The sequence below is a fragment of the Pteropus medius genome, unplaced genomic scaffold (assembly GCF_902729225.1).
Source record: "Pteropus medius unplaced genomic scaffold, Ma_sr-lr_union100, whole genome shotgun sequence".
Taxonomy (NCBI): domain Eukaryota; kingdom Metazoa; phylum Chordata; class Mammalia; order Chiroptera; family Pteropodidae; genus Pteropus; species Pteropus medius.
In genome coordinates, this window is record NW_024344378.1 from 13723433 (window position 1) to 13738129 (window position 14697).

Consider the following 14697-nt stretch of genomic DNA (forward strand, 5'->3'; position numbering starts at 1 on the left):
TAGACGCAATCATTAAATATATATTGTTCGAAATTTAAGTGCAGAGCAAAAAGTACAAAAATTTCAAAAGTAGGTGCTTGCTGGGTCAACATTCAGCAGGGTGATCCAAAGCCTAAAGGCATGCACTCCTGGATGAAGCTAATAAATCTAACCTCTTTCTCACTAATGTACCAATAATTGATGAAGAATATTTTATTGATCAATATCACCTGTTGCAAGAAACAGTGAGCTGGACTTCTGTATTTGAAGAGTAGGGGCTGGGGAGAAGAGATGCAGTTATGTGCTTAGACACTGGCAGGGGTGGAAATAACACTCACTGGTAACTTGAAAGAAAACTTTCACTATATTTACTAATATAATGGCCATGCAAGGGACAGAGTTACAAACTTGAAAACGGGTACAAAGTTCAGAGGAAGTGTATTTTTTAAAGTCTAAACTCAATCATTATCTAGACAGCTTAAATTGTTCCCAACATGAATCATTTGGAAAAGCAAACATGAAACTGATTTTTATATAAACAAACATACAGTCTTGTAAAATGATGAGTAAAACAATCAACTATAGAGAGGCAATCCCTCAAGTAGCTTTCAGAATCCAAAAACACACAGCCTCGGTGCCTTTACCCTCCTTTCTTCAAAATATGATGAATGCTCTGTATATATTCTCTGTCATAATTTGTTTTCAACATGGAATTTTTGAAAATGGTTGAGAAAAAAACAATTTTTTTTTTCTTTCCTAAGACAAAGCTGACAGAGACAAGTGGATTGATTACTTGACTGTGCCTCTCAGACATTAAGTTTCTGTTATTAAGTCCCCTGGTATTAGTGAAATTTTAAAAGTTGAGATCCAGGAAACTATCCAGAACTTGACAGCTCATGATAAATGACAGTTCTTAAAAAGTGGAATCACTGGAGATTATGATTTTTAAAGAAAGATTCATTGCTCTCCATTTCTGGAGATACCTTAAATCTTTGGTTCTTCACTATTTGGTATGGAATCCTTCTGGGCAAAAAGAGCTTTTTTTTTGTTTTTTTTTAAAGAAACATCAACTCTCACATACTTCATGAACTAAAGTCTATTTAATTATTTGTGTAGCACTGAGTTTGAAAATTTAAAGCCCTTGCTTTTGACATTTACTGAGGACAATATTTGAGGCCAAGTTCACTCTTATCTATTACTGCATCTCTAGAAACCTCAGGAAACTTTCCAAAGTTCAGAATAGAAGTAATACAGGAAACTTAACTCCCTGAAATTTCAACCTTATATCTACCTATTTCTCAAAAAATTTAAACTCAAGAAATTCTAGTTCCTCGCTCTGAAGAAATGCAAACAATTCTACAAAGCTCATTACTGAAAATGAGTGAGTATTATAAAATCAAACATTCACTCAAAAGGCTTGCCTAAAAAACTGATTTGTCACAGTGGACAATACTTCTAATGGCCCATCCTAATGTGTTCATTGTGACCAGTAAGGGACAGCAGGGAGGCTGAAGGGGCACAAAAAATATGAGGCAAAGTTCCTTATTTGAAAAACTGAAGGAAAATATTTATATAAAAAATGTTGAACACAGGGTATGAGTAAGTCCCATAAATTTATTCTGATCTCCTATTTCAGGTATTCCAGCTAAAGATTTTTGGCATTTAGGGCTATAACTTAAAGAAGTCTGATTTGAAAGAGTTCACACTTTCAGATTTTAGCTAATAAGGAGGATTTCAAGATCATCACAACCTCATCTGTTCCCATCCCCCCACCTCTACCCCCCAATGAATGTCCAATACTGAGCCATGGAAAGGCAACTTCTTAAGCACAGGTAATACTACTTGAAAATTATTTTAAAAAATACTTGGTTATAACCTGTCATTTCAGAAATCTAATAATAGTTCTAAGTGGAAGTCCATGAAAAAAGATATTTATCAACCTCAGAAATCTGTTGTGTAAAAAACAAAACGAAACAAAAAAACCCCTATTTTTGTGAAACTAGCTTTTTCAAATGAATCATCTTTAGATCTAAAGTTCAATATTACATACTATATTGGGCTGAATAGTGTCTCCTAAAATTCATGTCACTACCTGAGAATGTGATCTTATTTGAAAATAGGGTTTTAATTTGCAATCAAAATAAGATGAGGTCATACTGTAAGCAGATGTGCTAACCGCTGCACTGTGGAACCTAGATGAGGTCACACTGGATTAGGACAGGCCCTAAATCCAATGACTAGTGTCTTCACAAGAGAAAAGTGAGAGATGTGGACACAGAGACACAGAGGAGACGAACAGTGGAAAAAGCCATTTGATGATGGAGGCTGAGACTGAACTGATGCAGCTGCAAACCTAAGAACACCAAGGATTGCTGGCAACTACCAGAAGCTAGCAAATGATACCCTGAACTTGGACTTCTGGCCTCAAGAACTGTTGCTTTCAGCTACTCTTTTTGTGGTACTTTATTATGGTAGACTTAGGAAACTAATACACACAGTTACTTTGTAGTACTGTTTACTTTGTTATCGTTACTTTGCTATGGTTAGCCCAGGAAACTAATACGCATACTATTCCAATGGAATTTCCATCCTAATAATATCTATTTTAGGAGGCATTTTACCGTCACAACAATGTGGATTAGATAGCACATCTTTGCTAAATGAAAGTCAGCTCTTTAGAAGTAACAGAAGTGAAAATAGCAACCTGAACATTTGAAATAAGCAATGGCAATGCAACAGAGATGTTTTCCCCAATGGCATGACTTTTGTAAACTATAATGCTAGACAGAGAAACAATGTTTCCATGAAAGTCTGAAGCAAGAAGATATGAATGTTCTTGTTAAATCAGATTCTGAACGAAATTTCTTCATAAAACTCCATGAAGAATTCACGATGAATGCCAACCACGAATTAAAGATGCAGGGGGCTCTACTGCTTCCACCATAGCAGAAACAATGTTAAAGCAGTCATCAAATTATAAAATATTGCAGTCTGACAGCATATCTTTTCATTTAATTTAAACAAAGGTGGACTAAAAAAGCTACTTTTCAGGTTAGCATATTTCTTCCCATGTGTACATAAATGCTGCATTTCTGCCCTTCTCCCCACGTTAAGGACCACTGAACCCAACCTGCAGATTCATCATCATGCCAGGCTCTGGGTCCCTAGAAGTATGAGAAACCATAAGAAACTAGTTTAGCAGCTCAGCATCAGGTAAGTCTTGCTACTGCTGTTCCCACTCTGATGTTTGACTTTCACTTCAGCAATACTTTTATCTGATTCTTAATAACCAAACTCTGTTGATCTCTCAGCCCTTCCACTCACTCTAAAGCAACCTAAATTCCTTTCTTGTTTCTTCATTGGGTAACACCAAATACTTTACTATGCCTAAACCCTATTTCCCAGGTCTCAGTTTTATATCCTTCTCTTCCCTGAGGTCACCTGATAGCTCCCATCTCAGCTCGGAGGAGGAGGACACAAGCTTCCCTGGTATTGATGCCCCATCTAGACTTCGACCAATTATCAGCCTTTGCCAAAATACCCTGTACCTACATGCCAGGGTTTGACACTTACTGTCAGACCTCGCTCATCCTGATTGTCTGCACAGCTGGGCTCTTTCCTGCTGCCTGCTGCTAGGACTCTGTCCTGTCCTCAAGAGTCTGCCTGGATTTCAAATCCTTGTCAGGTACGTCCAACACTCCATTACTGACACTAGCCATCTTAGTAATTTAGCTTGTGTGTTTTTTCATTACGCATATTATGTTGGAATTTTTTAAAATAGAAGTTTTGGTGAAAATATGTTTTTATGTGGAGAGTGGGGTCATAGCCAGTGAAGTAAGTATTCAACATTTCCCTGAGCCTACTATTGTCTAATGTTGTTTTAAGAATGTAGCCTATTTTAACTTATTTAATCTTCATAATAACCCTAGAAAGGTAAGTGCTATTATCATACCCATTTTACAGATGAAGAAACAGCACAGAAGTTACTTGTCCAATGTCACACAAGAATATGTGTGGAACTGAGATAGATTCAAGTAGACTGGGTCCAGAGTCTGTGCTCTTAACCACTGCACTAAATTATATTTCTACCTTTCACTACCTCATCCCCACGTGGCCCTAATCCCCAATGATGTTTTAAAATTAAGTCATTTCAAATTTATACTTGTTAAAATCCTTTGGTAAATGTTTCCAACTCCTACCCTACCCTAGCCCCGAATCTAAGTCCCTACCTCTAATGTGAACTCTTTGGCAAAATATATATTTTCATAGATTGAATTTTCTTAACAATGAAGTTTATCTAAACATAAAAGCACAAAGTAAGGGCTTGACACTTGGGAATTTGATTAAATCAGTGATAAATAAGTAAAAATCGCTTGGTCATTCATCAAATTTAATCTTCCACAAAGTGTAATCTAAACTATAACTGTGAACTTTAGAAAGAGATGGGGTGGGGGAGCTCTCTGGATTCTAATATCTAGATTATATATGTCCCATTATTTCATCTAGAACTGTTGGACATTTACTGCCATATAGGTTTGTTGATTTGTTTAAAGATGTCTAAACTCTGACCTGCTATAAGATTTAGCCTTAAAAAGCCTAGTTGATATGAATAAGAATCTTAAAAATGCATGCATAAATTTTGATATTTTATGACAATTCACTCACATAAGAGAAAGGAGATTGAGATTCTTTTTTGACATGAAGAAACAGTGAGGAGACTGGAGATGATGGGAAGATAGTCAACAATCCACGTCTCTAAACCATACTGAACACGCGAATCTTAATACCCAGAGGTATTAAGTGTGAAAAAGTGAGAAAATCTGAAAGAATTAATCTGAAAGATCTAAAAAGTCTAATGTCAAATTAAGGGAAAAAGAGAAAATACTAATCTATCATTTAATTGATGGAGGAAAGTTTATCAAAAACAACAGAAATGTTAGGATGAAGAATATCTTTGTAAAGATAATAGAGAAACATTTATAAATCCAGGTAACAACTCTTTTCCAAGGGAAAAAAAATACTGCCTTCCCTAATATTACCTAATTACAAGCAAAAGAGGAATAGAATCTTTAGAATTTAAAAGAGCTTAATAGGATATAAGATATTACTACATCTAGTCCTAGCCTGTCATTTCTATAAATGAAAAAACAGGTCTCAAAAGAGAATGTGACTTGCCCAAGTCCTTCCATTTATCTTACTCAAGACTTTTCACATTAGTAGCATATGATACATAGAATATAGATATAATCTGTCGCTGTAAGAAAAGATTTAAAACATGAACTGCATTTTCAAAATCCCTTTAAAGGTTTTGGCAATGAACTAATTTCAAAAGCTATTGTACATTAAATACAGTTTTAACTCTTCTGAAAAAGAAAACTTACCCAATGCCTCAAGCTTCAATTTCTTGATTTTAAGGGGTTTGTAGATATGCATTCAGTGTTAACAACACTCAAAAAAGATGTTTAAAATATGTTTTCATAAGAATTTAGGCCCATTTATACCATCTTTAAATAATGAGAATGCTTCTCTTTCAAGCTTTCATGGTAATTCACTAGAAAGAGTAAACTATATGACTCAGCTTGTTGTGCCCATTCGCACATGCCTGAAGGGTCCAATTCAATTGCCTGCTATATTTTAAATTCAGGCTTGGAGGAGGATTCTTGTTTTTCTGAGGCTCACAGAGACTAGACTCACAGCTTAGTTCTACAGTGCTTATTTAGCTAGACTTAGAGCCGACCTCAAGTACTTTATTGTCAAATAAAAAGCGATCTTCATAGAGCTTAGTAACTTAAGTAGCTCTCCAAAGTTTGGTAAATATTTTGTGTCTACTTTTGATCTTTATTGTCAAGGAAGGGTTCTCTAGAGTTGTAAAATAGTGGAAAGTGTTATTTTAAACATCTAAAAGGTAGTATGGATACTACAACCCTTGGGCTCATGGTTACAACTGAGAAATACAAAGCTACCCACCATAATTTACCACAACACCATTTTCTTAGTCCCTCCCTCAACGGAAAAGAAAAAGAATCCTGGAGTCCCATCTTATTTAAAAAAAAAACTTAGGAATCAGCCTGGGGTTTTCTAAAATTCAGGCTCTGAAAACAGAACAGAAAAGGCTTTGAGTTTACTCCCCGTAGACTTAGAGTAAAATGCAGACTCTCCCAAACAAAAGCCATTTCCCTGACTGAGCCCTGTTCACCCATTTCTCACATGCTTGAATTGGTTTCCTTGCTCATTTAAATCCATCCAAATTTTAATCCACACTTGGAGTTCTTAATTCAAAAGCCATCTACTTCCATTATGGCTTCCCTAAACTCCATCAGAATTAGCCTTTTCCCCTCCCTTAGGGTTCCCAAAGCACTGTCATAGTCTGTGTTGCTTTTAAATTATTTGGATATGTGTCTGTCTGCCCCAGTAACTGAGCCGATATCTTTTTCCTTTCTTTACTGTGCACTTAAAGTTACTCGAAGTTACTTAAAGTTTATTAAACTGAGTGAGGTGAGTAGGGCTATTGACTCATCATATCCCATTCTCTACTTGTCTTAAAATAAACTAGAGCAGAAAATCTAGAGCAACCCTTGAAAACTGGGCTAATCATGCTTGGATCAGAATGACCTGGTATCCAAAATGGTTGAGGTAATAAATATTGTGACTTGCATGTAAAATGTCTTAAGCTGACTGAAAAAAATCACAAGAAAGTATGCAGGTATAGAAACAGCGAAAAAATATCTATACTTGCTACTGTATTTTGTGACGAGGCACAAATAATGCTACAAAAACAACATCTTAAAATAATTTTAAAAAAAACCCCACTGATCAAATCAATCAGCAAACACTAACTAAATCAACTGTAAGGAAAAAGATAAAAATTAATATAAGGCACAGCTCTACGTCCTGCCCTTAAAAAGTTTCCAGTTTAATCAAAAAGAGAACTAAAACATGACTACATGGAAACATAACTGACAGTAAAAACCAGTTTATGACAACTTCCAAATAAAAGACAAATATAAGATTTCTTAGAGTTTTTGGAGGATTGCTAACAAACAGAATTTTGGATTAAGATAGTAAAAAAAGATTTTAGTGAACAGGTAAGGTCTGCAGTCCTTCATGTATAAAATGAGGTGGTTTGACCAGACAACCTCGAGGTTTACCTTCTGGCTCTGATATTTTACTGTACTCTTATCACATAATTATAGTAGTGACTTGATATTAATAGACCACCCCCCTGGAGTTTTCTTCTTCCTAATCATTATGAAAATAACAGCTTTAAAAAAAGCTGTCAGCCCCCAAATAAGCAGTATTGTCAAATTATTTTAAATAATATCCAAAATTGAATGCAATATATCTTATAAGAGGGTCTGAAATTTTGAAAGAGAACTTGAGTTGGAGGCTTTTTTTCTTTATACCTTATACCAGTTTCTTGCTATGGCTTCCAAAAGTCAAAACGGACTTTTAAATGGACATTTTTTTCATGCCTGAAAGATGTATTTGAAATAATTTATTTCCTTCTTGTCTCTCTGTGGACAGGAAGTAAGTGGAGTAAACCTGCAGAAGTTCATCACCATCAGTAAAGCACTTTTTCTTCTTTGTTCTTTTCAACTGTCATGGCTTTTATGTTCAGCAGTTACTGATGGTCAAATGTACAAATGTATTCTGAAGCCCAGCCAAAGATTTTTTTTTTTAGGATAACACTCAAAACAAAGCAAATATTGGCTTAGTTATGACACTTGTTGTTCTAATACATTAATAGGCTATTGTTCTCTGTGGTTGTCTCAACAAGATAATACATAGAAAAACAGCCTTTCCTGATAGGAAGTGAATTCCCACTGTGTGTCACAGGACACTAGCCAAAATCTGGGCTCCTAAGGAGAAACGGCAGTCCCTTCTGGGATTGCATAACAGACCAGAGCAATGATGAGACTTTTCCTTCTCTCTCTCGTTTAAAATGGCTTTCTGCTTCAGCTCAAACTACAATCTATTTGACTGACTTTGCTATCTAGGACTGTTTTTTTAAAATGATTTAAAATGTTTTAGATAAAGTTTGTTCAACATCCTGTAGACAGCAGTATCCTGTATATTTCTAACTATAGAGAACTTCCTTAGTTGTAAATACCACAATGGATGGGGTAACTTGACAAAAATGATATCGGGATGTGCCATCAAGACATAGTGTGACTGTTTTCAAGGTTAATTTCACACAAGCAATTGTTTAATTCATTATAATATCTGAGGTACAACCACCGCAACAGGTTTTTATATCTCAAGTACATTTTAGTAGGCCAAAACTGAGGGTCAATTAGTCCAAGCATCACAACTTTATTTCGTTTAGAATTTAGTAGTGAGAAACTAATGTCACTAGCAGATCCGCACACAGGGGAGTGTGCTTCCACAGTAACTGACACTGCCCTAACAAGGCATGAAGACGCCCTTTTTAAATACTGAAAATATATTTTGTTTTCATCTATTTTCACAGACTCAAATATGAAGAATTTTTGCTGTCCAGTTCCCACTTGTCAATGGATGTATTAGAAAACTCCAGCAATGGAAGAAATAGGAACAGTTGTCATTTTATAGACGCTAGTGGGACTGTCTCTGTCATCTAGGTACGCCCACCATTTAATGCAGTGCATGGCTCCTAGAAGGCCCTCAATACATTTTGCTAAACTGAACCATATGTCAAATAACTGATATGAACATTAACATGGAATACCAATAGTATAATTATGTAGCATTACTTGGATAATAAATAATATCTCAGGTTTTAGAGAAGTATACTTATTCACAGTATGTCAAGTCTTCTGCCAAGAAGCTAAGGTAACCAGCACACAAATACACACAGACTCCCCTACCTCCAGGCCAAGAAAATGTCTTTTTATTTTCCTGTTGTAATTATACAAATCAAATGATAAAGTCCTATACCATTTTGCTTTCAGGACAGCTGTCACTTGACAGAATTACATGAATAAAATTGTGAAACGGGCAATGCTAAACCACTTATGTGTGATGCAGCAAAAATTCCTATTTGTTACTTCATAACTTTGCTGTGTAACTTGATAATTTTGCTGGCAGGAACACAGTGCACAGTTCACCTGTAAAGCTGCTTCCTCAGCACCAAATCAGAAAACTAGCTGTGTTAAGCGGTATCAATTTTAGCATTCATTGAAACAAGGAGATGGATTAGAGGGCTAGAATGTGAAAACAATTTAAACACGAGGACTGAAGCCAAGTTTCAAAGCCCTTAGGATTAGCTCTGAATGGTTAGATTCATTGAAAATTACAAGGATCCATTTAAAAAACAAACATCACCTCACTCAAAATCTTCTCTTCAAGTATTCAAGCTTGATAAAAGGATTTGCTTTTACTTCTGGAATGGGTTTTATGCTTTTGAAACTGACATTTTAAAAAGGAAAGTTTATGTAAAATATAGTATAACATTCGACTTCTCTTTTTTACATCCTTAAGCTTTCAAATAGCTTAGGCCATACGGCAGGTCAAATAAATTACAGACCACACAATATATACAAAAGATGTTTTTAATTTAAATAACAGAAACTTCATATCATTTGAGTTATATAGTTTAAATTAATATCCAACAAAAATGCTAGGTAAATATACAGTTGGAAGGGACGTTGAAACTCATCCATTCCAAACTCTCATTTTATAGATGGTAAAACTGAGAAGCAAGGAGGTCAGGTGATCTGCCCATAATCTCACGCTCAAATTATTTGACTTTGAACCCAACAGTTACTTCATTAATCTGCTGAAAAACAACTTCCAGGGACGTCCTTACCCACGCATGAATGGCTGGGACGTTAAGGGCCTGCCTACCTTTGGTGTTCTAGCCACAGGTGGAGAAACTGGTGAGGGGTTTCTCTATTTCCACACAGCACTATCACCCCTTTCCTGCAGTACCTGGGTTCTGGGTTCTGTCCCAAAATGGAGGTAAGAGAAAAAACTGATAGCGTAAGTCTATCTGATTGGGGAGAAAGGAACAACTTGGAAATAATCCAGATATCTATCAAAAGATGTATGAGTAAAGTATAGTACATCCATCCACACATTGAAGTACTATACACTCATTAAAAAGAATGAAGTAGATACATGTTATGCATACTACAATTTTATTTGGATTTTTAAAAAAGATGTCCACTCATATTCATAGAAATTTTCTGGAAAAATCAAGAAGAAACTGCCCCTCCCCGCCTCTTCCCCGAAAGTAGGGCTCAGGAATTAGAGTGAGAGACATTTTGTCATATGTCCTTTGTATTGTTTCATCTTTTTTACCATTTACATCTTTTTAAGTTATAAAATTAATACTTTTTATGAGTCCATTAAATGAGAGAAGAGAACTTCCGTAGAGCCCTGGAAAAACTCTGGTAAGGAGGACAATGTTGGGGGTCTATCAATGATAATTTGATACTCTACATCTAATTCTCTAAAAAAGACTTCCCAACCTTTTCATGTCAGGGTACATATCTTAGTTTTCACTATAACAATCTCCATAAATAACATTTATATAGCACACTGGAGTAAACAGAAGGGGACTTGGGGGCAGTTATTAGAGCTTGGTGAAAAAAATTCACTCTACTTTATGTTATATAATTATTATAAGAAAAAATAAGATAGAGTATTACCGGAGATCTTAACTATTGACTTTCTACAAAAGTTCCAAATAAAATCTATTTAGAAAATCTTCTAATTTCAGTATTTAACAGCAAACTGGCTGGCACACTTTGCTCTGGAGCAATTTTAAAAGTCTAAAGCGTAACCGCATTCTCCTAGAGTTCAAAGGGACAGTAGCGATCACCTGGCTCTATGGATTGAAACCAACATTTTAAAAAATATGAAATAGAACAGAAAGCAGTTAAGTGTTTTCTGTGCTGTGAGAGAAATTTATTTCAGGGGTTAAGTGGCATGTATGTGGTGTATGTATTGGGTCATGATGCAAAATACATTACAAAAAATTTCGAAAACCACTTATCCAAAGCTACACAACTAATAATTGTAAACTGAGTATAGAAATGATTAATGAAATGTTTACACAATGCTTGTGACAAGAAGTTCACCTAGTTTCAATCTGAAAATTATTTTTTTGTTAGATGATTTATATAGTTAATTCTCCTGGCTCAGATACTAAAAAGTAAATTTTTAAAATTTCTGATATAAATAATTTACTTAAAGCAAAGCTTTAGATCTCATGTCATTTATAAGAAGGATTCTGGGTTAATATCTAAACATTTCTTTTCAATTCCAATACATACCTTTTAGCATTTCTGGAATAGGCATGTATCTTTACAAAGAGAATTAGGGTATTCGAAGCTGGAATAGATCTTAGAGAGCCAATCCAAATTCCTAATTTTACAGGTGAAGAAACTAGTGTCCAAAGAAACAGCCTCTTGATTCCAGGGCTAGTGCTTTTTTCTATGACACAATGAGTTGACTTTATTCTTACATCCTTATGACGTTAGAAAATAGCTAAACACAATTAGTACCAAGTTACAAAGAGGAAGCTGAAGCAGAGAAATGCTAGGAAGTCTAAATCCAAAAAGGATGACACAATGTCACCCCTGCAAGCTTTACAGAAATCTACCTGTTTCAACATTCAGCTTTGATTTCAACTGAGGCTAGTGGTTCAACTTGCTTGTACTGAATGGGTGTGTCTACCCCACAAGAGAACACAATGAACACACACAGAGGAAGAAAACAGTTTAGATATCACAAAGCATAGCCTCTCTCTCAACAGGCCCACTTTGGTCAGTGCATAATCAAACACTTCACAGGCATTTAAAACCCAGCTATAAAGAGAACCCCAATACGTGAGGAAAAAAAAAAGTCAGACCCCATTTGCAAAGAAAAAATTGAACACGGACCTCATTGAATAACAACAATTCTCCTATAGTTCAACTTGCCGTTCACGTCACAAATTTTAGAAAGAACACAGAGGCACAGACGAGGCAGGGAACAGAACTTTGGGCTGCAGCCTTCCCTAACTCTTTCGACAAATACCCGACAGCAACAGGACAAAGCATCATTATTGCAGAAATAAAGGCTCTTTAGATGCTGCCTTTTTTTTTAATTCAATGAACCCACTCTTACACACAAAGTTCATGCCATGATGTCTTGAAACACGGTACTGCCAGATTATGCTATTAATGGGACCAATAAATTCAGTGCAAAACACTACTTCAAGCATTTTTATGTTAAATAATTAGCACATTTAGGAGACTACCAGTATCTTCCTTAAATAGTCAAAGTCATCCCCCAAACAAGAACAACGACAATTCAGTAAACGTCTTAAGGAAAAAAGAAAAGACAAGTGAACTAACAGGAAAATATTTAGTTGAGTGATAAAGCCACTAGCTCCTCCCCAAGAATATTGCACGTTATTAGCTGCTGGCACAAAATTAACCATCTATCTTATCTCTGCTTCCCTCTAAGCTGTGCACTATCAGTATTACAATAGACCATCCATTACTTACAAAAAAAAATTGAAGCTTCTGTACATTTCTTAAGCTGGTTTTTGTGTGGCAATTCTGATGCAATGCTGCCCTAAAAATGAACTTTGTTTTAAACAGCGAGATATCCACACTCTGTGTGGTTAGAGCAAGGGTGGAGCCCACTCTGGGGGAAACAACACACCCAGGCAGACTTCAGTGAGAGCAAACTGCACATTAATATTGCCACAACATTTCTCAGGGCCTCAGAGTCGAAATTACTTGGTTAATCCTCCTCAAAGAAACAGAGGAAAAGTTCATGTTTGCAGTTCAGCTTTCCTGCCATGAAATGAAATACAGACTCATTTCTTTTTCCTGAAGAAAGTAAAATAAAATGCAAGGTAGATCACAACAGAACAGAATGTTAGGTGGAAGTAGACTACTATAAAGGAAGTTCAAATATGCCAACTTCTAAGTTTAGCAATAGCAGCTTCTACATATCTCAAGGTATCAGCAACATTGCTCACTCTACAACTTCACTTTGGCCTATCTGGTCAAAACAGGGACTTCAACATGAACATAAGCATTACCTATCCTCCTCTACCAATGCTCTAGTTCTCTTGGCAACGTGAAAAATAATAAAAGCATTTTCTTACTGACTAACTAGCAAGAGTTGCCTTTAAAGATATGGAATTTGATTTATTGACTTGTTTTAGTAAGATATTGAAATGAACACATAAAAGAGAATATTATTTTGATGAAAATCACTAATATGCATACTATACTTTATAAAATTTTATAATCTTCCATCTTTAAAAATAATTTCATATAAGTTTTGATTGAAAAAAATATTGGATTTATTTCCAAATAAGATATTCAGTAGCATGTGCACATACTGTATAAGAATCTTTAAGTGTCTAAAATAATTTGTTGGTTATTGAAACTGTTACCAAACATCTGATTATTGTGCAAAATGATTTTAATTAATACTACTTTCTGAATATGCACATTCAGAGACACGACCAACAGTTACTTTTAATTGAATGTCTATAAACTCATGAAATAAAAAATAGGCTTCTCGGTAAAATAGCCAAGCATGTAAAAAAATAAGCTATGTAGTAATTCATATAGAATTGAAAATGAATACTAAAAAAGATGTTGGGGGAAAAACTGGAAAACATTATTTTTAATGATACATGTTATCACATTACCCTCACCAACTGCAACTCCCTCACACTGGAACAATAAATCAGTCAGGAGTACTGATCATTTTGATATTTTGAGAGATGGCGTAGAATGAGCCTCTTTCAGGATCCTAGAGGAGGGGTGCTGGCTGATCTAGCCTTTTGTTGAATTGTGAGGTCACTTTTGCTATGAGATAAAGCAAAATACTCCTTTCATATATCCAAGTGCCTGATTTAATTATTTTCTCAACTATATAGGTAATTAAAAATCATCTGTTTGCTCTTCACCATCTCATCAAAGGTAGCGGTTAGATATTGTATTTTAAGAATCCCACCTTGATATTTTTTTGGATTTGCACTGCTGGAAATCTCTGTTTTCAAGTCAAACTTCACTTTCGCAGCTGCAAAGGAAATGACAAGAGAAGAAAAACACAGGCAATATATATCAGCAATTAATTCCATCCACAACTGCCCAGCTGTTTGTGCATGGAAGAATCAGTCTGTTTCCTTTAGGGGCTTTCACCACTGAAAACTGATACTGCACATTCGGAGACACAAGCTGTTTGTAACACGTCAGGAATGTGCACAAGATCACACAGAGTTGAAGAGACAAAATGAAATCCAGATCTAGTTTTCTTGGGTCTTTCCAGTACTATTTCATAGCTTAAAAAAAAAAAAAAAAAACACCATAGAAACACCCCAATCACAGAAAGAGCAAAATACATGAAAAAATATTCTCCCTTCTGAATATCATCCTGCCAGTAAAGAGGAAAATCTGCCAATGACATCAGATTCGGTATCAAGAATAGACACTGATTTATTGGCATAGACAAGGTGTGACATTCTTAGGAATCCACATGCCCCCAGTATGTTAAATCCGGCCAGTACTTCTTGGACTACATAGCTGCTTGCCCAATGTGTATTTAGTCTCTAAAAAAAAATCCTTATAAATGTGAAAGTCGTTGGGAACCAATGTTTTCACCACAGTCATGCAGAAAAGCAAATTTTTCTTGGTTAGTTTTGACATTATTTGGCACTCACATACACCTGTCTGTTTCAAGGATTCATGTAAATTTACAGATCCAATCTTCTAGGGTAACTCT

General features: G+C 35.4%; 1 protein-coding gene across 8 annotated transcripts in view; it reads right to left on the reverse strand.

Moving 5' to 3' along the window:
* The window catches only part of ADD3 (adducin 3), a 112247-nt gene that overhangs the window by 39699 nt on the left and 57851 nt on the right, over positions 1–14697 (reverse strand). The window contains exon 1 of one of the 8 annotated variants that reach the window (XM_039871257.1): positions 13930–13948. The exons of 6 other annotated variants lie outside the window; for them this stretch is intronic. The gene's annotated coding sequence lies outside the window, so the exon portion shown is untranslated. Of the gene's footprint in view, positions 1–12456; positions 12550–13929; positions 13949–14697 lie in introns of those variants that run through there. One more of the 8 variants, XM_039871258.1, reaches the window with a different exon arrangement.